The sequence below is a fragment of the Chinchilla lanigera genome, unplaced genomic scaffold (assembly GCF_000276665.1).
Source record: "Chinchilla lanigera isolate Chin_1 unplaced genomic scaffold, ChiLan1.0 scaffold00062, whole genome shotgun sequence".
In the NCBI taxonomy this organism is placed as follows: domain Eukaryota; kingdom Metazoa; phylum Chordata; class Mammalia; order Rodentia; family Chinchillidae; genus Chinchilla; species Chinchilla lanigera.
Genome location: NW_004955463.1, coordinates 5,306,230 through 5,329,540, shown reverse-complemented (window position 1 = coordinate 5,329,540; position 23,311 = coordinate 5,306,230). Strand labels below are relative to the sequence as shown.

Below are 23,311 nucleotides of genomic sequence, written 5' to 3'. Positions count from 1 at the left end.
ATAAGTTTCAAGGGCCAGGATTATGAAAGGCCCTATGTGCCATTTTGAACTTTATCTTAAAGACAATGGAGAGCTGTTACAGACTGGAAGCAGAGCTGAGGTCTGATTGAATGTGTGTTTTAGAAAGAGCCTCTGCTTCTGGTCACAAGGTGGGGCACAAAAGGAAAGAGATGAGAAGAGGTGCAGAGGGATAAAGCCAGTCCTGGGGGGATGTGTTCCTCTGATCAGTGCCCCTGTGAAGCAGTTGTGGATACTATGACAGAGAGCACCACATGATCCTTACTACAGAATTTAACCTCTTCACCTGCAAGTTTTTGGTGTATTTTAAAATTCATTTCCCTCTACGTGGGTTTAGGTTTATTCTGTCTCCATATTGGATCTAAATTGTGTACGAGGTATAGAATGTTTTGGATATTATTTTCTTAAGAAAACCTGGGTCCATTTTCTCCCAGCATCCTCTGTTGCGCTGGAGAAGTTTGAAGGCATTCTGGCTCCTAATCCATAATCTCTGCCTAGTTTTCCCTTCTGGAAATTTGTACATCTTGTTTTTATCCCCATAGATCTGTGGATCCCAATTCTGAAACTGACAGTGATGTGTTTTGATCTGAATCTATTTACCTTCCTTGGCCAGTGCTGTGTGTGCTCTCTCAATTTGGGAATGCACATTCTTTAATACTTGGAATTATTTCTTAATTATTTCACTGAGTATTTCCTCCTCTCTACTTCCTTTGTCTGGATATCTTACTATGTGATCATTTATCCTTTTAAATCAGTGGTTCTCAACCATTTTCCTGTACTAACCCTCGGATTTCCTGTTTTTTCCTTCATCTTTTTTATTGTTTTGCTTCTGTTTTCCTTTTTTCTTAGTTTTTATTGAATTATTTATTGTTACTATGGTTTTAAAAATAATTTTCAAGCTAATTTTTATTTTGTAAAGAATCCCTTAAAAATAACATCCTTCTGTTGTTTCACAGATGAAATTTATTTTCATACCTCTCCAAGATTTTAATATTCGCTGTTTTCCTATTTAATTTTTTTCTACACTGTCACTTTTTTTCTGTAAGATTTTTAGTTCTTCCATTTTATTTTGCTCTTCCTGTGGTATTTTCTCACTTTGATTGTCTGCTTATATTACAAAAGAAGGAAACTGTGTTCCTATGGTGGACTTTGCTGAAAAGCAGTGATTCAGTGTGTACTTCGGGCTTGGTAAATACCAGTCGCAGGGCCTTATGGCCAATATGTTTCATTCAGTGAGTTCAGAGGTCGGTGCAAGAATTTGAATTTTCAGCAAATTCCTTGGTGATGCTGATACTGCTGGTTAGAAGGTCACACCTGGAGAACCACTGTTCTAACTGGCTTTTTCTTGAAGACTCCAAAAGATGAATATTTTCAGGTATTTCTTCTTGGAGTCACATTTCTCAAAAAGATCTCCTAATATCATTCTTAGTCTCTAAGCCTGGCTGGAGTATTTTGGTAGCCGAAGAATGCTTGGTGGAAATGTCTTACTATTAAATCTGTTTTATTACGGTATTCTTGCAATGAGCTATTTCTAGAGTTCTCTGGTCCAGAAGTCCTTTGCTTCAACTCTTAAGGAGTAAAAGTATCTCAACTTGGGCAAGTGTGGACAAGGGTCAGTGTTTCAGCTGGGCAGTGAGAGAGCAAGATCTGTGGATCCCAAGGCTCCCTTTGCAGACTCTCAGCTGATCCTTTTATAGCACCTTGACTCCTAATCACTGCATCCTCCATGGTGAGCACTGGAGTGTTCTCAAGGGTAGTAAGTTTGCTCCTCACTTCCCATTGTGAGAATTTAAAAACTCTACTCTAATTCTTCTGTTACCTTTGTCCTTCACTTCCAGCTCCCAGAATTTTATTTCTTTTTCCTGATTCCTTTTTGTTGAAGGAGGAGTCTGCATCCTTTTTAAGCCCCTACAACTGTGATTTTTAGTAGGCTTTCAAAAGGAGGCAATAAATGAAAATGTTCAATCTGCTAACTTTATCCAACAGTCCATGTGAGCATTATAAAACGATTTGATTTAGTATTAATTGCAGACAATTCTGAGCCACTGGTATTTGTAAAGACAGATGTGGACTCACTGTGACTATTTCAAGTTTATGAGCCATTTTTTGTTCTGTTCTAAAGAACACTTCCTACTTCAAAAGAATGTTGCTTTTTAAAAAAACATGTCTCCAATAATGACCCTTGGAATAAAATATGGAGACTCTCACTTTCCTGGCATCTCTGATATATATTAGTTAGAAAATGCCCTCAAGAAACAGTAAAGTTCTAAATCAGATTCATTTCGATATTCATTGTAACATATTTACATTGTCAGAATTTTTACAATGCTTCTAATGAAGTGCTCAGTATAATGAATTGTACAATTATAACAAAATAGAGTTCTAATGAGCAATTATCATTCTAAGCAAGAACATTCCAGGTTTTTTTTAAATTCTCCTTCTCTCAAACTGGAGGCTAACAAGAAGTTACACAAAAAATTAATGAGGAGCATGTGTAAGTAGCACAGGACCTAATTAAAGTGACTCTACCAGCCCAGTTTCCCCCCGAGTTTGTAAGTGGCAAAATCATTTGAGAAAATGGGCTGGCAGGAAGGGCCTCAGGAACTGTCCTGCTCTACACGCCCACATAGAGGAGACAGCACTCTCTAGACTGTGATGTCAGGTGTGAACGAACAACTCACTAATGCCAGCTTTGAATCTGTAGTGTTCCTTGATAAAAGGAGGGTAAATGGGCCAGAGGCTTATTCAGCCATTAAGGATCCAAGGGAGGAAGTCTGTGAACCATCGTACTTGTTAAAGAAAGCCTGCCCTTTACTAAAGGGCCACCTTGTACGGGCCAGGAAGCATTATGCTGGATAATGTACTATGCCGTATTTTGGATTCTTACAGTGACCTGTGTGATCCATACTTTATAGGTGGGGAAAGCTGAAGTTTGGAGATGCTAAGTGAAGTGCCCCAAAACAGCTGGCCTTCTAAGGGGAAGCCACTCCCTTGGCTTGATTCTTCCTGGCCTTCTCACTGGTCCACTCTGTGACCTGAAGCAAGCTATTTACCTGTTTCCTGGAACCTGCTCTGTACAGCCCCAGGGACACAGACTGTATATATTAGAGCTCGGAGTTGTTAATGCAAAGGTTCTGCTTTGCCCACCTGCTTCCTTCAGGGAGGTAGTAAAAAAATCATCACTTTTATTGATTATGGTGTTTCTGTCACAAGTAACCAAAAAAAAAAAAAAAAAACAAAACAAACAAACAAACAAAAAAAAACCGCTATTTACCATATAGGAGAAAAGAGTCATTTCACAGAAAAAGAGGTTCTGGTATAGAACTCGCCTTGGTTTGTTCAGTCAATGACTTTATAATGTCATCAGAGCCATAGTTCCTCTTATCTTCTGACACTGTCATCTTCAAGGTCCTGGCATTGCTTCAGCTGCATTCCCCCAAGGTTGCAGTGCAGTTACTGCTATTCCAGGTACCATATCCCAACACAACAACATCCAGAAGAAAGGTGTCAAACAACCCTCGAAATCCATATGCTAAACCCTTGGTGTCTAACCTGTGGTGCTACTGTGAGGTGGAGCCTTTCAGAGATAGGGTCCTCTGGAAGGAAGTTAAGTAGCTGGGGTATGCCCTTGAGGGGAAATGGAGAGCTTTGCCCCTTGTTCTCTTTTTGTTTCCTGGCTACCGTGAGGTGAACGCCCCTCTGTCCGTATTCACTCACCAAGATACACTGCGTACCACAAGCACAAGGCAATGGGGTCAAGTGCCTACTGGCTGAAACCCTTGAAACCAGGAGCCACAATAAATCTTTTTTCCCTTATGCTGTTCATCGCAGATATTTTGTCACCATAATAGAAATCTCACTAATACAAAAGGTCACAGATGCTAGCAATCCTGCATCTAGGTAACATTTCTAAGACCCCCCAGCAGGCTGCTGCTGATACTTTATTGGTCAGAACTAGATCACCCTTATACCTATCACTGATAAGGGACACGGGTTTTCATCAGAGTGGACTAACGTGGGTTCACTCCTCTGTCATCTTAGGAAAAAGTGGACATCTCATAAAATCAGCAAGGAGTCAGGGAAGCACTGGCTTTTAGGTAAAGAAGTGTGCTAAGCCTCTCTGAGGAAAAACCATGTAAAATGAGGTGTTCACTCTGTTTTTTTCCAGATTAGGGATGTGGGTATGAAAAGTGTTGGTTTGAGAGCTTTATTCACAAGGTACAACAAAACTAAACAAACTTTTTGTGTGCTAGGATTTAAACTAAATATCCATATATAGAGATAATTACTGTATACACATTCAACTACCAATACTACAAAGCAGAAATAGGATCCAAAGATCATGAAATAATAGATATTTACCTTTTTGGTTAAAGTTTAAAGTATGGATGCTTGGAGCTGATCAGAAACAGCTGAAAGTTGGACACTAAAAGTGCTCATGACAACATTCACAAGGGGATGATGTAAATCCCTGCAGTCATATTTCAGTACTTTGAGTGACATAGTGGAGTTGGTATGTTATTCTTGTTCTCCCAATGGCAAAGTTTCCCATAAGGCTGACAAATGATGCAATCTGCAGCTCTTCTTACATGGTATTTTCCTTATCACGTGCAATTTCCTCAGTTCACTATGGTAGGTTGGAGGGGAGTGTTTGATTCATTGTGCTACACTTAAAGAAACTGAAGGTTGTTGAGCTTATTCAATATATTTAACATGTTTTAAATATGGAAGAAAAGAATTGACTGTTATGAAATAGCTGCTTCCTTAATTATGAGCTATTAATTGTTCCACTAACCTCAGCCTGGAGTCAAATACCTGGAAAAGAAAATATCTCATTTAAAATCGCAAATTTGATGATATCATTACGTGTTCAAAAGCTACCATGGTATCCTACTGCACACAGAACAAAATCCAAACTATTTGATAAAACATCCAAGACTCCTGGTTGGGAATCTGGGTCTTCTCTTCTCTCTATTCATTGTTTCCAGTCTTTCCAGACCCCTCACTGTTTCTGGCTGGTATGAACTTCTTTCCACATTTCAGTGTCTTTGTCTAAATGCCCTCCTTTTTCTATGTGGTATTTTTATACAGTAGAGAACTACTCAGCTATAAAGGATAAACTTGAGGCTTTTATAGGTAAATGGATGCAACTAGAAACTACACTCATAAGTGAAATAAATCAGACTTGCATGTGTAAATCGCATATTGTATCCCTTGTGTAAGAAAGTGAAAGAGTAAATAAGAACCAAAAGGTACAATAGAGGTAGTGAAAGGGAAAGAAACGGCTCAAAAGGAAGGAACAAAAGGGATAGGGAACAAGAAAAAAGAAAGAAGAGAAAAGAAAACATATATATAAATACATATACACAAGATAGCTAAGATAATTGTACTACAAATTTCTATTAGTTCATTAAAAGGAACAGTTTGTACTTATATTGTTCGATCAGTTTTCATGCCTATATCTGAGCCAGTACTTTGAAGATAACAATATGCAATATGGTAAACATTGTTAATTTCTTATTATATTATTTTGAAATTCTGTATCATTGCTTTTGTTTTTCCTCTTTAAAATAAAAGAACCCCAAAACACATCCATAAAAAAATAAATGCACTCCTTTGCTTCCACCATTGAAATTCCCAGTTGTTCTTTCTCTGCTCCTCTAGCAGCAACCTTCCCTTATCACAGGTCCCCTTTGGTTAATCAAAATTAATCTCATTTCTGTGGAATCCCATCTTTGTTTTAATCTCTGTTTAATGTTTTTGATCATTGGTCCTTCTAATAAGGATACTTTTGTGTCAGGTAATCTTTCGGGGTCAATAAAGTAAGAGTTCCTTGAGATAAAGGACAACTATATCTTTATCAGTCCCATTTCCTCTTTCTAAACACACAGGAAACCCTCATTTCCCAGCCTTCCTTAAAGGTAGTTGCTATGTGTTTGGGTTCTTACTGGTGGACTGGGAGAAAATCTTCCAGGACTGGTCTTTTAAAATAGCGTGAAAGAGACTCTATTTCTCTCTTCACTTTGAGGATAGAGACCACCTTCACAAAGCAGAAGGAGCCATGATTCCTGAGTAATTACTTGTAGGCAAATAGCCTAAGAGAGCTGCCAACTCACAGTAGAAATTGTGTGAGTAAGAAATAAACTATTACCAGATTAGGATGCTAAGCTTCTGGGGTTACTGTTATTGTAGCATAACCTAACTTACCTTGACTAACACAATTGCTAAGGTAGAATTGACTATATATTTTTCATTTTTTATTTCCCCTGGTGCTCAGTGCTTTGTTCATAGCAAGCTTTTATTAATATTTGCCAAATCAAGGTGAAGAATAAATAGGAAAATAATACATGATCTCCTAAGAAAAGATTGCAATTCCCTTATGAGCAATGCCTCCATTTTCTGCCTACAGGAGATTAATTATTTAACAAACATGCATTTCCGGTATTTGCTGGCCGTCTTTAGGCCTTCCTTGACTATGATGAATGGCAGAAGCAAGGAGAGTGAAAGGAAAATGGGAGGAAAGGGGGAATGAACGCTACAGGACCAAGGCTTTCCGCTTCTCATTCAGCTCTCTCTCCTCAGCCAGTCCTCTTCTGCTCACCTCTGCCAATGCTGTTCTTTATCACAGAGTGTACTTTAGAAAACTGGCCTCAGAGTGTAATTATTTGTATAGCTGGTTTGAATTCCTGGTCTGACTGGAAGCCATATAAGGAAAGAAACCAAATTAATGCTGTTCATAGTGGTTTCCAGGTACCTGGCATACATCTAGCTCACACTTGTGGTGACAGCCAAGGTAGAGAAGAACACACAAGAAGCACAGAATTTTTAAAAAGCAGTGTGCTAGCAGGTTATCTCACACTTCAAAAACTCCAAAGTCACAGTCTTACAGAGAGTAAAATCATCAGTGGTACTTCTCAAGAAAGCCAAAATTAGGTCAGCGAAATATATTTAAAAAGAGAGGACCATGACTGATGCGTTCATATAGCACAGTTTAAAAAGATGATTTCCTGTTTATAGGATAAGACTTTTAGTTAAGCGGAGAAATCATCCAACCCAAGGTAATTCCCCAAGGGTACAAAAAGTACTGTATTACTAATCATTCTTTCACCAATTCATCAGTTCACTTCTCAATAAGTATTCATTACGTGTCTTGTACACATAGGAAGAATACTTTTGTGGAAGTGTTGGAAATTCTAAGGGGTACATGGCGTGTTCTTTCAGCTTTGTCACTTATAATTGCAAACAAACAAGAAGTGAGTTTGTTTACTGCCCTTGAGATCATGTGTGTTGCTCTCCCTCCCCCTTTTTCTGAGACACCAGTGCACCTAACAGAATTCATACAAGTGACCTATTCTAAGCGCAGTCTTGATTCAATTCTTCAGTCTTCTGTCTACCCATGTGTGCTTCTACAATCCACTTCATAAAAAGATTTAATGCATTCCTCATAGTAGATATGCACTAGATGTTTGCTGTGTTTACAGAATTCACTTTTCTGGATTTGCCCTGAAACAAAGAATGTCTTTCTTTTACCAGAGTTCCCGACCAGTGTCTCCTCAATGAATCTCCTGAAGTCTGTGGGTCATACATTAGTAATACTTCCTGGGACTCCCACGGTCACCAGGATATTCTAAAGCTATTTCTATCTCATCAGTCAGATTTGCCAAAACTGCTCTCTGCTCCCTCCCCCTCCATCCTGGAGCCTGGGATCAGGGAGCCTCTGAAAGAAAGAGAAAGTTGGACCTTAGGCTTGAGAGCTGCCTATCTCAAGTGTGAAGTATATTGAACACTCCTGTTGAATTTCTTTAATTTGAGTAATTAAAATTGTTCCCTTAAGAGGTACTTAGTGACATAAAATGAGCCCAACTTGTAAGTCCTGAAAATCTAGTTTTAGTTTTTGGGGTCTGCCCCTAACTAACTGTATGACCCAGAGCAATGATCTTAACCTCTTCAGATTAGACCAGTGCATCATCAAAAGTCTCTTTTAACTGTAAAACACCTGTAAGTACATTTTCCATTCTAACAGCATGAGTCCTATAGACCACTATATTGTAGTATCTGTTCTCAGGAAGAAAACAATCCACTGATGTGGCTGTTGTGTAGAACACTGTCTGATTAATTGTCATCAGAGCAAGACAGAGCCCAGCCAGCAGCTGTCAGCTGTCCTATACGGGTCCATGAAAATATTTGATATGGCAAAGTGTTTCTCTGATGTTTCTCAATCTCAGCATTGGACTTTTGTTTCTATGAATGGATATTTAGATCAATAAGCCTTAGATTTGTATTTGTGCTAAACAACAACCTTTAATAGAAGCAGATATGAACAGCTAGCATTTATTTGTGTGTGATGATAATAAGCTGCGTCCACCTCTTCGCTCAGGTGAGTGTTGAAATTCTACGTGCCTGGACTGTGATTAGATTCCCTAATCATCTCGATGGCTATTCAGAAATTCTCTCTACTTCATAGTGTAGATGGACATCTGAAGGAGACTTTTCCCCCTGCTGCTTGAATATAAAGCAACAGCATTTAAAAATCCTTCATTAAATAACCATGTAACTATCCAGGTCATGATACAAAATAAGATGAAACAATCAATCACGTAAAGATAGGCTTTTTAAGCAATGATCACAGCTACTTCTGCTAACAGGAGCGGGGAAATCACCACCTCATTTTTGCCAAGCACAAAGTTGCTTTGTGGATAGGTTCTAGATAGAGAACTAGAGTGTTTGACTAAGTCAGAGAGGCTGCTTAGGGGAATACATCCTCAGAAAGCTGACTCATGACCAGGGACAGTCTGGGCTCTGGTTCCATGGGGATACTACCCCATCTCCATTCTTCATGGGAATCTGGCCTGGGTGCCCATCCCCCGTGAGCTTGCCCAGTCAATTCTTTTGTTCCCTGAGCCACAACCCAGACGCTGCTCATGATGCTGGCCCACCCTGGGGAGAAATCACTCCTTGTCCATCAACACCCACCGGGCCAAGTGATCAGACATCAATTACTTGGCTGAGTGAGGACAAAATAATTGAACTGGAATGTGTCACTGGCACAATTTCTCTAGCTTTGGGTTGACATTTATCTAGCCCTGCAGCAGTGAGCAATTTTCCCATGAACAGTTGTTAATTAGAATAGGGTTGTTTCCTTTAATGGATTAATACTTCTTTCTATTTCATTTTGAAATAATTTTAAAGTTTATTTCCTCTGGAGAGATATGGCACAGCTGAAGGGGAGAGTGGTAGAGGTCAGATACTGGAACTTTCTAAAGTGGGAGATTTTCTTTTCTAACAGCATTTTTCAAATGCTATTAATCTATAAAGCTTCCAGATATTCACAGTGGTATTTTGAGGGAACTCACCATCTGCCTATGTCTTGGGCATGGTGAATTACTTAGCAATGCTTTTAAGAGACAGAAGCAAACATTGTGCTGCTATTTTTCTGTTTTTCCACTTGCTGTGTAAGGACTAAAGGAGTCACACTCCTTGTCCTCTAAAGCAGGGGAGAGGTGACCCAGTGAGCCCCTAGGAGGCCACTCACACCAAAATATCAAGATAACATGAAGAGAATCATCCATGTTAGCTTTGGCCTCTTCTTCTACCTCGGAGGAGGAGAAGGAGTTGGGAATAAAAGGCTACAATATATACCTATTCCCTCTCTAGTCTTCTGTCTATAGGAAATGGTATTTTAATGGACTCAATATTTTTCTGGAATTGCTTCAAAGGTTTAATATGTATTAAGTCCTTTTATCCTCACAATAACCCTCCAGCATAAGTCCTATCATTGTCTCTGTTTCAAAGATGAGGTGGTAAAGTATTTAAGTAACATGTCACAGCTAGCTGATGGCAGAGTTAGGATCCAATCCAAACTCTCCAATGCCAGGGCACCTCCTCTTTACCATATCATGAATTGTGTACTAGTGGTAGGGACTAAATTCCAGCAGTATGGTGGGACTGGGACTCGGACTATCCATGGTGTAAAGGTCCTAGAGAAAGAACATGTACATTTGCTCCACAGTATTGACAAGGGATTGATTCTAGGACTCCCATGGAAACCCAAACCTGCAGATGCTCAAGGCTTTTGTATGAAATGGTGTGGTATTTGTACATAACCTTTGCATATCCTCCCCTGTACTTTAAACCATCCCTAGATTACTAGAACTCCTAATAGCCTGTAAATGCTATGCAAATAGTTGTTATGCTGCATTTAGGAGATAATGATAGGAAAAATGTATATGTTTAGTACAGGCACAACTTTATTTTCATTCTATAGTTGGGTGAATATAGATACAGAATCTGAAGATAGGGAATGTTGACTGTATATATCACTGAATATTCAGATATTGTCTTTTAGTTTCTCATCTCTGAGTCCTTCACTTGCTATCCCCTCTGCCTGGAAAACCCTTCCCCAGATATCCACGTGGTTGGCTCCTTTTCATCACTCAGGCTTCTACTCAAACGCTATCTTGAAAAACCACAACACCTGATCAATTAGAACACATTTCTGACCAGTGTTGGAGAGAGCAACGTTCCCGTCAGTGAGTTCTGAGTTATTCTGTGACCTCACCGGTGAACACAGCGGAAGAGCTTCTCCTCAGGGAGGCCTCTTGCCTTCCCTTCCACATTGCCAACCATGCACTATGGGGAGGTGGCTCAGTGTGAGAGCATATTCCTGTCATGGACAAACCCCATTCTCAATCTCCAGTGCTGAAAAAAAGTAAATGAAATAACATGGCACATAAGAATATTATACAAATCTGAAGTTAGGAGATAGCGGCTGGTATGTGGCTCACTGGTAAAGCATTTGTGTAGGATGCATGAAGCCTCTTGATTTCGCAACAAAAAACAAACCCACAACCGCCCCATCTGCCCCATCATCTTTGATACTGTTGCTGTGATTTGCTATGAGGCAGGTGTGGCCACCTGAATAATCTTGTTTATTTATTTCCCCACAAAGATGGGAGCTTCCTGAAAGCAGAGTTCTGGGCTGTTCACCCATTACTCTCTGTCCAGTGTGCACAGCAGTGCCAGGCTGGGGCAGGGCATAACGTCTGCTTGTGGGAAGGTTGTGAGTAGCAGCAAGGTGCAGAAAGTACCTGAGAAGAGGGCGCTGGGTGGGCCTGGAAATGCTGCTTCCATTTTCCTCTTCACCTGGGTTTAGCTGACAATGGAGACTGGTAGGGAGAAAAGATTTAAGTGTTAGAATAAATTGCTGCTGGGCCTCCCTTCATAAATATGCATAAGTCAAAGCAGCTATGAGACTGCAAAATGCTTCATGAATCAAAAGAAAATTGTGTTACATTCTTATAGTTTTAGAAGTCGTATGCATTTTTTCTATTCTTTGTAAATTGTTCTCTGTTTAAGGCATAGATAGCATTGATCAATCACAGCATTTGCCAGATTAAAACAATTTATTTCTCGTCAGCTGGATGGTGGTGTTTCTTCAAGGCCATGAGTTGTCTCTGCTCCACCAGGAGCTCGGCCAAAGAGTAGAAGAGCACGGCAGGCCTAGCTGGCCCTCTGCACCCCTCACTCCTAGGTGACAGCTGAGTTTCAGAGGCCTCTGCATGACTAGCGCCCCTCCGCATGCTGCTCAGAGCAGACGAGGAGCACGGGCCTCTGACCCCCAGGAGCACTTCTCTGCTCCACACCACACTGCTCAGCCTCCTCGCTGAGCACCTGGCTCAAGATTTCTCCACTGGGCCAAAGAATGCTCTGATGTTTTTCTTCTAGCACATACTTGCTCATCCACACTCCCAGACGCTGGCCTGTCTCATGGGATTTCCTTTATGCAGCACAAATATCCAGGGGTCCAACTTCAGCAGCTCACACTTCTGCCACCGAAAATCACTTTGGTCTCTACTTTTACTCTCTAAGTCCAGTAAGACCAGGAGCTGTGCTCCACAACCTCAATCCATTACAAACACATGAGTCAGTCAATGAACTTTTTAAAAGTCTGAAAGAGAAGACTAAATATTGCTTTTTCTTTTTTAAGTTCATCCCAAAGTTGAGAGTTGGCCAAAGAGATCTCTAGCTAGTTACCTCTTTCCTAGTTTTGGATTAAACTATATTTGATTTGATTATATAAGGAAAAGGGAGCAGAGACTTTGGCCCGAATAACACGTCACATGGATATTCTTATCTAAGAGTGTACATAGGGGTATTTTTTCATCCCTAAAATAAGGTCAGTTCACATACACACATAAAACATGCCAGCATGGCATGTGGCCTCTTTCTCCAGGCCCTTTGCCCAAAGATGTAGAGCTGACAGGCCAGCTCTTGCTGGCTGCAGGTGGAGAAAGTCCAGGCTTCCCAGGAACTACAGAGCTGCTCTGTCTTGCCTCAGTGTGGCTCACAGGCTGTCATATAGTCACAGTTCTGGCTAAGGGTCCCTTGGCTTCAGAGATCTGAGGAATTAGAGACATAAGTTTTAACTTTTGGTTTTCTGTGCAAGACTATGAACAGACCCTGGTGGCTACCCAGAAACACCTTTGCCCTCCACAGTTCTGAGTCTAACCTCTTGTGGTCCTCTGAGGACTTCAGGGGCTATTGAGATTTTGAGTTACACCTGGGCCCTCTGATGGACCTAGGAAGGCAGTGCAACTTGGATTCAGGCATCAAAGTTTCCAACCTGAAATCAGGACCAATAACCTGGAACTGGGTCTGGCAATGGGTTTATCCTGAACAACTGATCACTACTAGTATCTCTGTGATCACTTATTGGAAACTCCAGCATACTGGCTGAGCAGGAGTAGGCATGGATGTGAACTCTGAGCAGGTCCTCTGTTAACAGATTTCCCTTGGATGGACAGCTGCTGTGGTAGACAGAATAATGCTTTCACCACCCCCATCAGAAATGTCCATGGTTTAATCTTTGGAGCTTCTGACTTATGCTACCTCTCACACAAAAGGAATAAAAAGGATGTGGAAAAGGTAACCAAATTAAATATCTTCAAATAAAATGACAGGGTTACACTGGTAATTGAGGGTTACGCTTGTAATTATGAAGTTTGTGTTAGTCAGTTTTCCATAACTATACCAAAATGCTAAGATTATGACCTTATAAAGAGAAAAAGTTTCTTTTGGCTCACAGTGTTAGAGGTTTAAGTCTGTGATTAGTTGGCTCTTTGCCAAGAAGAAGCACATCCTGATAGAAGCAATAGTAGCTGAATGAATTAATTGTTGGAAAGTATTCAAAGATCTTCAGTGAAGGAGCAGGGACACAAGTTTTGCTGAATCATCCCAATGAACTATCACTCTGTGAAACTTCATAAGCTTCATGGCAATCACAGTAGGAGAAGGGCATTATTATTCTACCCCATACTACACGTGTGAGACAAACAGACCGCATCTTACAGAGTTAACCAAATATAAAGTAGGAGTTCTAGTCAAAACATGATCTAACATAATGCATGGTCCTCACTAGTGTGGGTTCACTCTATAGGCACATTTCACTAATCTGAATTCAACCTGAGAGAAAGAGAAGGAGACTGAGAATACACTTAAACTCATATATCATGGTTGCCATGAGATCTTGGCTATTCCACTATATAGGCATTTACCCTGTGTGCTTTTCATAGTATGAGCATGTTTGCAGACTAAAAATGAGACTAGTGTTTAAAGAAGCACATTATTTTCCTACAATATGACCTCCAACTGAAAGACAACTATATTTGAAATTCAAGTAAAGAAACATTACAAGCACTGGAGAAAAACTAACTGTATTGGACTTGAATTGTTCTTGATTTCTCTTTTTTCCACACCTCATGTCTAATCCACAGTGATCCCTGCCAATTACCCCTCCACAACAGGAACTTATTTTGCTGCTGCTTCCCACCTCCTCCATCACCCTGGGTCCAAGCCTCCAGCATCTCATTCCTGCAGAGTTACAAAGCATCCTAGATGGTCTCCCTTCTTCCCCTTCCTTTCACCCAGTAGCTGAAGGCCATTTCCCCTAAAGCTGTCAGGAAGATCTTGAAAGGGGATATAGCTTATGACCTGACTTCACTTGAAATTCTCGCAGTACACTTAGAGAACAACAAGCCCTAAATGATCAAATTCCCTGCCCAACTTCCTGGCTTCTTCTTGGACCATCCTCCTTCAGGCTGCCTTATTTTGGCCCATTCTCCCCATGAGAGCTTTATCCCAGTTACTCTTTCTGTCTGGAAGCTATTTCCTTTAATCTTTGTACAGAGGCTCCTTGTCACTCAGAACTCAGCTGAAATGCCACCTCCTTGGAGAAGCCTTTTCTTATCCTTCCCTGACCCTGCTGAAGTCTTTGAATAGTGCTTAACATTCACTGCTACGTGATGACTGTCTCCCACCAGCAAATACCAAGTCTTCTGAGAACATGAACTTTGCCTCTCTCAATCACATCTGTAGCTCCAGTTAAAAAAAAAAAAGTTGCCTCATATACACAGGGGACTACTAAGGGATTTATCAAGGGTATAACTAACTGTATTTCTAATTTTTGCTTATTTGCCCATTTTGGAACCTGACTGAAGGGAGAAAGAGAGTGACTCTGCCATATAAAAGATGAAGAAATTAAAAGCTAAAGAGCATACGTGATCACGTAGATACAAATAGTACGCTGGATCACCAAGATCACGTAGCTACAAATAGTAAGCTGGATTTTAAACCCAGGCCTGTCAGAATTTAATTCACAGGCTGTTCCCACTGGCCCAGGGAGTCTTAGACGTTGAGAATGGTAGCACTGGACGAGAAAGAGCATTTCAGCAAACAGCCATAGGAGCAAGGGCTGGCTGGTCTTCACAGTGGAGAAAAACCGAGAGCCGCCATAAGCACAGCTCAGACTTGGGCTCACACAACCCCTCAGCTGAGTGATCTTGCAGGAAACTTAAGTTCTCTGAATTTCTGCTACTTTTACTGGAAATAGGGACTATAGCATCTATTTTCATTTCATGAGATACAATGTTTAGCAAGGTGTCTGGCACACACTAGCCCTTGATAAATAGTAGCATCACTGTTATCAGTATCACCTGGACAAATTTTGCACCTTCACAGTTTTCTTTAAAACCACATGAGGGGCTGGGGATTTAGCTCAGTGGCAAAGCACTTGCCTGGCAAGTGCAAGGTCATGAGTTCGGTTCCCGGTACCAGAGAAAAAAACCAAAAAATAAAAAATGAATAAAAAATAAAAAATAAAAAAATAAAACCACATGAAATCCTGACTCTCCCCGAGGTGAGTCAGAGGGTCTCCTAGAGGGACCAGTTGCTTCTCCCTGAGCACAAGCCTCAAGTGCTTGGGAGCCAAGAGTGCACGCATCTTTGGTGGGCACAGGGGAAAGGGTCCAGACTTATCCACATTTAGCCTGAGAGAAAATAAAGTGAGTCTCTTTCAGAACAGTCACGGAAACCCTAGTATGCATGGCTGGTAACTCCGGCTTGATGTTCACCACCTTCTCCCCCACCTCTGATCCCACAGCAGCCTGTGGTCTTTGCACATCTGTTAGAATTTGGGTGTTAGAAAACTCTGCTTGTAGTGATTTGGAAATCTGTCTCACATTTGCTTTCTATTGGCTTTTTTGACAATTTAGAGCAAGTGAAACTCCCTAGCCGCTGTTCTAACATCTGAAAGCAGCTCTGTCCTTCCTTCAGGCTAACCCCCTAGCTCCTTCAGGTTCAATTTCTCTTACGTGAATAATCTTGGGCCCTTTCAGTAGTTTGACCCCTGTTTCTAGTGTTAAAGGACAGAATGACAACAAATCCTGTTTTGTAGATTTTAATTGGATTTATAATTCTAGAATTGGGAAACATTCTGCACCAAAATTGGCTCAGAATTGCTCTGCCCCAACACACCCACAGGTTGTACAGCCAGAGAAGAGAAACTGATGTACAGAAAATGGCAGCCTGATTGGTTACAAGCTCATGTTTGTTTCATTTGAACATGGGTTGAAAGATTGGCTGCTTGTGATTGGCTGATTTTGTTACACTATTAGGATAGAGTCTATATACACATCAAGTTAGGTTGTAGTTCATTATTTACAGGAAGCCTTTAGGACAAACTTAAAGAGAGGCAACTTTAGGCCAACTTAACACTAGTTAACCATTCTGTGCTCGTGAGATGATCTGATGTGTTGTACACTCTGCATTAAACAGAGTGGTATTAAAACACTCCTCCTACCCACAAACTTGGAAAAAATTTTAGCTGATTGTCCCTCAGACAAAGGGCTTCTATCTAGAATATATAAAGAATTAAAAAATTTCAGCCCCTCCCAATTCAACGACCCAATCCAAAAATGGGCAGCTGAGATGAATACACATTTCTCAGACAAGGAGATACAAATGGCAAATAAATATATGAGAAAATGTTCAACATCATTAGTCATTCGAGAAATGCAAATTAAAACAACACTAAGATTCCACCTTACCCCAGTAAGAATGGCTAGCATTAAGAAATCAACCAATAACAAATGCTGGCGAGGCTGTGGAGAAATAGGAACCCTTCTCCACTGCTGGTGGGAATGCAGACTGGTGAAACCACTGTGGAAATCGGTTTGGAGATTCCTCCGAAAACTAGGTTTAGAGGTCCCATTCAACCCAGCTATCCCCCTGCTGGGTATTTTCCCAGAAGATCTAAAAACATCATATCACAGTGATATATGTGCACCTATGTTCATAGCAGCACAATTTGTAATTGCTAAAATGTGGAAGCAACCCAAATGTCCATCAACCGAGAATTGGATAAGAAAATTATGGTACTTTTATATAATGGAATATTACTCAGCTATAAAGAAAGATAAACTCGAGGCCTTTATATTTAAATGGTCACAACTAGAGACCATACTCATAAGTGAAATAAATCAAACATACATGTGCAAGCACCGCATTGTGTCACTAGTGTAAAACTTGAAAGAGTTAATTTAAACTCGGAGGTATGATAGACACTGTGAAATGATAGGAAACCAATGAAGAGTAAAGGGCTTCTGGGATGTGGGAAAAGAGAAGGGAAAGAAGGAGAAATTTTGTATGTATGTATATACAGGATGGTTAACATGGTTGTTCTTCTGTCTTCTGTTTCTATGCTGAAAGAAACTGTCAATGAGTCTTTGGTTGACCAGTATTGCATGTTTATATCTGTTTTGACGAGAAGCCACTTTGAAGATATCAATATGTAATACAACCACCATTGTTAATTCCCTACCACTTTGTTTGTAACTCTGTGTTGTCTGTATTGTGCTTGTGATATATTGTAAAATGTTGTATGTCTGTTAATGTTTCCCTCCTTTTATCTTCAAAATTAAAAAAAAATAAATAAAATAAAACATTCCTCCTATATTTCTCTTAGAGCAGCTCAAGACATTTAGGTAACCATTTGCTGTTAAGTGAAATTCTTTAGTCTATCTTCAACACCCTTCCTGTCATACTTGGCAATTTCAGAGTCAAGGAATATTTTGGGAGGATTTGATACCGTAGAGTTAGTTAGTTCCACCTGCACCCTGATGGACTCTGGTCAACCAATTCTGATGCTGCCAACACTAGATAGAAGCTGGGACCTCATCAGGACCTTGTTCTTGGAGTAGGGTCAGTGACTGTGGGCCAAGTACCAAAACCTGGGCTAGCTGGCAGGACTGTATTCCTCTGACTTGAGAGATAAGGGCATCATTGGAAATTCTGCAGTGCTAGGGGTTTCAGCCAGGGAAGGAAATTAAAAACCAAAGCATTAACCTACATGTTAGTAATAAGCAAGGCATACCTATTACCTTGGAAGAACTCAAGCCTTCTTCAGTGCAGATACTTACCAACAAAGATTTTAGCACATAGGTACTATATCCAGAATACTGGGAATAATGCAGACAGACTCCATTACGGGAGCTAAAAATTAAGGTAGTGGGATACACAGCAGTCCCCAGTAATGGGAAAACCAAGTGCATGTTGGGAGTCAGATCTGGAGCACTGAGGGCAGAGACTGACAGTGATGATCTTCAATTTTAACAACTTATTTCTTATACACTGCAGTCTCACCTCTAGAGCGAGAGAAAGTTAGAGGCATGAGGGACTCGAGTTTGCCCATGTTCTCTGGCTCTCCCAGTGGATCCCTGTCTCTCACCCTCACCATTGAGTTTGTTACACATGGCTTGTTCAGGTGCACATTGTTGTCTGATGTTCTTTATCAGTAATGGATGGTATAGATGTAAAATACAAATTAATTTATTTCCATTCTCTATTTCTTCTGTTTTATATACTGATATCATAATTCTTGCCCTTGTCTTCAACTTAAAATCAATGTTCTTTGCATGCTGTGCTTTCTCTTCATAACTTTGGCTACAGCGATAAAGAAGTTGTTACTTGTGTACTGATTTATTTAGACTGGGAGGTCTGTGAAAAGGGAGCTACATTTATCTTCTTTGACATATTCCCTAGCACAATGTCTAGCATACAGTTGTTCATAAACTTTAGATGAATGAGGAAAATCATAGCTGGAGTTGGAGCTCCACTTTGGGGTGAAGGTTTCTCCACTGGGCCCTATGTATAGCCCTGGAGTTAAAAGATTTACCATCTGCCCCACTTCTTTTATTTAACTTTCTTGGGTTTAAGTGTCTATCAGCCATTTCCAGCCACTTGACCCAACCCAGTGACTCATTTTGCTTGTTTCCTTCTCCATTTTTGAATCCAATCTCTTCCATTTCTGTCCTCTGGCTTCTGATGTGGGCCTGGCTTTCTTTCTTAATGGCTACTGGTCACTACTTTTTCTTGATTTGTTTTCTTCCTGTCTAAGCTGAGCGTTCCTGCATTCTGACACTGCCAGTGTTGGCTTGTCTCTTCCTTATTATGTACCTGTGAGATCCTCTCAGGCTCCTACTGAAGTTTTCCTGCCAATCAGGCCTCACTGAAAAGCTGAACTATACAGCCTGTCTGTCTCTGTAGGCTTTATGTGATAGAGTGAAGGTGAGCTCTAGTCAGCATTTATTTACATTATATTATACAACTCCTTCTTCTCCAAAATTCACAGTAGTTTTTAAGGAAGGAGGTGTTTCCTAATATATAGCAAAAGAGACTGCAAATGATCTAAAGCAAGGACACCAGGACATGTATGGAGCTAGTCGGGAGAAACAGGCTGTCAGGGCAGTGTGGACAAGCCACTTAACCTCTGTGAGCCATGGCTTCCAAATTTGTAAAATGAAGGAGTTTGTTTCTCAAGTCCTTTACAACTTCTATGATTCTAGAATATTTTGAGCTTTTCAGAAGAGAGTTCTTTATGGAAATACTAAGAATAACTGCTAAATACTTGTAGCTAGAAGTTAACTGGGCACAAACAGAACCCTGTGTTTCTTCATAGGCCAAGTTGTATTTATATATGTGCTTCTGACAAAGTAGGTATTGGCTTTTTAGACTTTTTTAATTACCCTGAGACAAGTGTATTGACATAGTTCTCAGAACAATATTAAGAGGAAAGGGAACTGCTTATGATTCTAACAATCTTGGAATAGGTTACTCTCTCTTTGGTATTTAGGTTGACATTTATTTTCTTTTTCAATCAAATTGATTTAAAGATCATTATCTCCAAAATGCATCAAAGTGTAACTGCACTGACTATTTTGGCTCCACTCAGCTATTGCTTTGCAATTCATCTTTAACAACCAAATGTACCTCATGTACAGTACAGAAAGGCTGAGTTTGAACATTAATCATGCCTTTCTGAGGAAATTTAATGTCTACTTCAAATGCAATAGAAGCAAAAATACAGGATAAAAAATTTGCTAATTGGTAGTGGCTGATTTGGAGCTACTTATTTGAAAGAGTGAATGTCTTAAGACGTAAAAATGGTTCTACTGAATTGCATTGTATTAAAAATGGGGAACAGTGTAAATCAATTCCCACAAAAAAAAATAATACTTTGATTCACAAATGTTGTTGTCTGGAAACAATTTGGTTTGCAAATAAAAGCATTTGGCAAAATTTTGCTTCTGTTCTCAAACTGTGCATAGTTTGAGAAACATAACCACGGCCATCTTCCCCATGCAAACACAAATGCAGCCATATTCCTCAAAATCATAAAACAAATTAAGTTTGTAAATTAGGGTATCACTGTATTTCCATTGAAAATATCTCCCAGAAAGGTTACACCTTGCACAACAGGGGTTAATTGTAAGATTTAGGTAACCTAAACGTTTTTAAGAGCCCACCCAAAAGCAGAGAGAATCTTTTGGAATACAAGACTTACTGGTTCCAAATAGGGCATCTTTTATTTCATGAGATCAATAGTCCAAGAAAAAAAAAATAAAAAGAAAGGAAAAAAAAGAAATCTTCTGTTGCCTGGGAATTTAAATATTTTTGGAAAGCTATTTTTTTTTCAAAATCTATTTTTTTTTTTTTTTTTGGTCTAATTGAGTTTCAAAATCTGAGGGAGAAGGGATAGGATTTGTACTGGAGGTATCACCTCCTGCCATCTTTGCTGAATGTATGTCATAATATTAATATGTATTTAGTTGAAACTGTTGCAACTAGCCATAAATGAAGGCACTTTTCCCACAGATTCTCAGCTGAGCTTGTGTTGCCAATCTTATTTCTTATAACTAAACAGCTAGTAACCATTTTGGGGCAAAGAAGAGCTTTGTCTGACAAAACAACAGTGATGAATAGACGGTGATGAATAGATCTCATATCCCTGGAGGGCTTCCTACTGTGAGGAGTTTGTACTTTCAGTGTCCAAACCCCTCGTCTCTCAACCTCCGTCCTCCCCAGCTTTTGGAATTCTTTCTGTTCCCATAGGTCATTCTTCCTTCAACCGAGTCTTCAAACCTGAAATCCCCAAGCCTAGATTTGTGACACTAGCTATCCTAAGGAACTTCTGCCAGAAATCCTCATTTATGCAAATGAAAGAAAAAGAATTTTTTTTCTTTCAAATGTTGAATGCTGTAGGAAGGACTTAAGAAAGCATATAGAAGTTTAGAAAACCAAACAAAGTTAACACACAGCCACACTAAATACAGTGGAAATCACTGAGTTCTGCAAATGTACTGTTAGACTGAAAAACAACCTGGAAACTAGGAAAAGACACTATATCAAAATGCAAGGCATAGCACAGTGTGATGGCTGTTCATCAAAATCTACCTGCTGTGGTTTAGTTTCTATCTCATCACTGAGGCATAGTACCTGACAGCCATAAATTTAAGGAGCAGAGGTTGATTTTGGCTCACATGTCAGACCACGGTTGACCAGCTCCAAAGATGAAACAGTGTGGCAGAGAGATGAAGCGGAGGAAATGCTGCTTATGTCATGGAAGCGAGGAAGCAGAGGAAGAAGGGAGCCTGCAGGGAGATGTACACTATCAGTGACAGTGACTCACCTACAGCCAGGCCCCACCTCCTAACTGCAAGGCAGCTATAGCGCCGCATGATTGAATCACTCTCTAATGCTCGGCCTACCTCGTCATACCCTGTTTTTCCATGGTGATGGAGATGTGTGCGCTTGCTGTGCTGCCAAACGGACACCACATCGCCGTGAGGCCTCCTAGCGCTGGCTGATCCTGTGGCCACACTCTGCCCGATGGAAAGGAAGTGTGCTACTTGCAGACAAGCCTGTAAGGTCTTCGAAGTGTGCACCTCCATATTCTTCCCCTTTCCTGGTAGTTGCAATCTGGACAACACACCAATACACCAAGGAAAATTGTTAGAGTTGGAGAAAAAACAAGACAGAAGAAAACTGGGCTCCAGAAAGCCTCCTACACATCTGTAACACCCCAGGATGCACACACATGCACACACACACACACACACACACACATTAGGTGAGAGACAAATCAACCTCTATCTTCTCTGAGCCATGGTGTTTTGGATCTCTTTGTTATAATAGTTATGATGCTAAATAATAATTTAGGTGTTGCTCTTTGGTAGCTGAATCAAATGCGTATATTGAATTTTGTCAATAACCTTATCATTGTTCCCTTGGTGAGAAGTCCATTGCAGTATGTCTATCTCTGAACGTGAGTCCTACAAAGACAGGAACGTTGCCTCCCCTGTACTCACCCTTTGTACAAAAGCAATAACCATGTGCCAAGCACAAACATCACTGCCAAGTAGTGCTCTGCAGAGATGATGGTGATGACAACTATCATCAATTTTTATGAAGCAAATTGTATTGCCTCATCTCCTCTGTCCAACTGCAGACTTGGTTAAGTTCAGCAGGAAGGAAACTTGATGGTAACCTCATAGGTTCTCAGTGCTGGACTGCAATGGATAATGACACTGGACTCAAGCGTATCCTTGCTCTCTGTGTTACTCAGCTTCCTGTTACCATGACAAAATACTTGCAATAACCAAAGGAAGAGAGATTTGTTTTGGTTCATCACTGGTGTCACTTTTCTTGGGCCTGTGGCAAAGCAGAACATCACTGTAGGAAGCACTTAGTAAAGAAAAGCTATTCACATCATGGTGCCCAGGAAGTGAAAGACAGAAACAGGAAGGGGCTGGGGGTGTGATATCTCCTTTATGGGCACACACCAGACACACCAGATGACTTAACTGCCTCCCTCTAGGCACCATCTCTTAAAAGCCCAAACTACCAAAAACAACAAACTTAGGACCAAACCTTTAACATATGGGCCTCTTGGGAGCATTCCAGTTCCAAACTATGGCAGTCACCTTTCTCCAAGATGCACATTCTGTTCTTGTTGGCTTCTCTCCAGTGGCAACTTCTCCCACAAAACGAGTGATTAGACTGTTTCCGTGAAGTTCTCAGTAGAAAATTAGTGTGGTCTTGTAACAATGTGTGTTCTGTGGTTGCACTGGATCTTTCCCATCCAGGAAGGTCAAACTACAACAGTAGCTAAAAAGGTATTAGAAAATGTGTTTCCTTTGTGGGTTATTCCTGGAGAAATATCCAGGGTAAAGGCATTCATGTCACCAGATTAGTTATAGAACAAATAAGGTGTTACAACACAATGACATTACTACTTCCCCAGATAGCTTTGGTCTTCTTCAAAGATTGAGAAGATGAGGACATTTCCCAAAAACTGAAATTGACAGTTCTAAGTCTAGTGGATTGCCTTGGGCAAAGGTTAGCACTGACCTTCATGACAATCAGACTTACCTCCACTGGATACACAAATTAACATACTCTGGAAGAAACAGTTACGAAGCAGTCCTTGGAAGACCTATGCCTCTAATAATAGAACCTCATGTATATTCTGTTCTTATAAACTCCAACATGACTCAGTGTCACAATATTTTAATACATGATGCCAAAGAATATTTTCACCAGGTAAAATGAAAAGCCCTTCATGACCCACCAACTAATGATGATCGGACATTTTGCAATCCATGACCTGGAGATTGGCTCT

The 23,311-nt window shown here is 40.4% G+C and overlaps 1 long non-coding RNA gene across 1 annotated transcript; it reads right to left on the bottom strand.

Annotated features, from left to right (window-relative positions):
* Nucleotides 1-10,262: 10,262 nt before the first annotated feature.
* On the bottom strand, nt 10,263-22,318 carry LOC102020314. Its single transcript, XR_263152.2, has 5 exons — nt 21,999-22,318; nt 21,399-21,609; nt 21,171-21,281; nt 11,106-11,183; nt 10,263-10,716 (listed from the first exon to the last, which is right to left on the bottom strand). It is a non-coding gene; the product is annotated as an uncharacterized LOC102020314 (long non-coding RNA).
* Nucleotides 22,319-23,311: the final 993 nt, after the last annotated feature.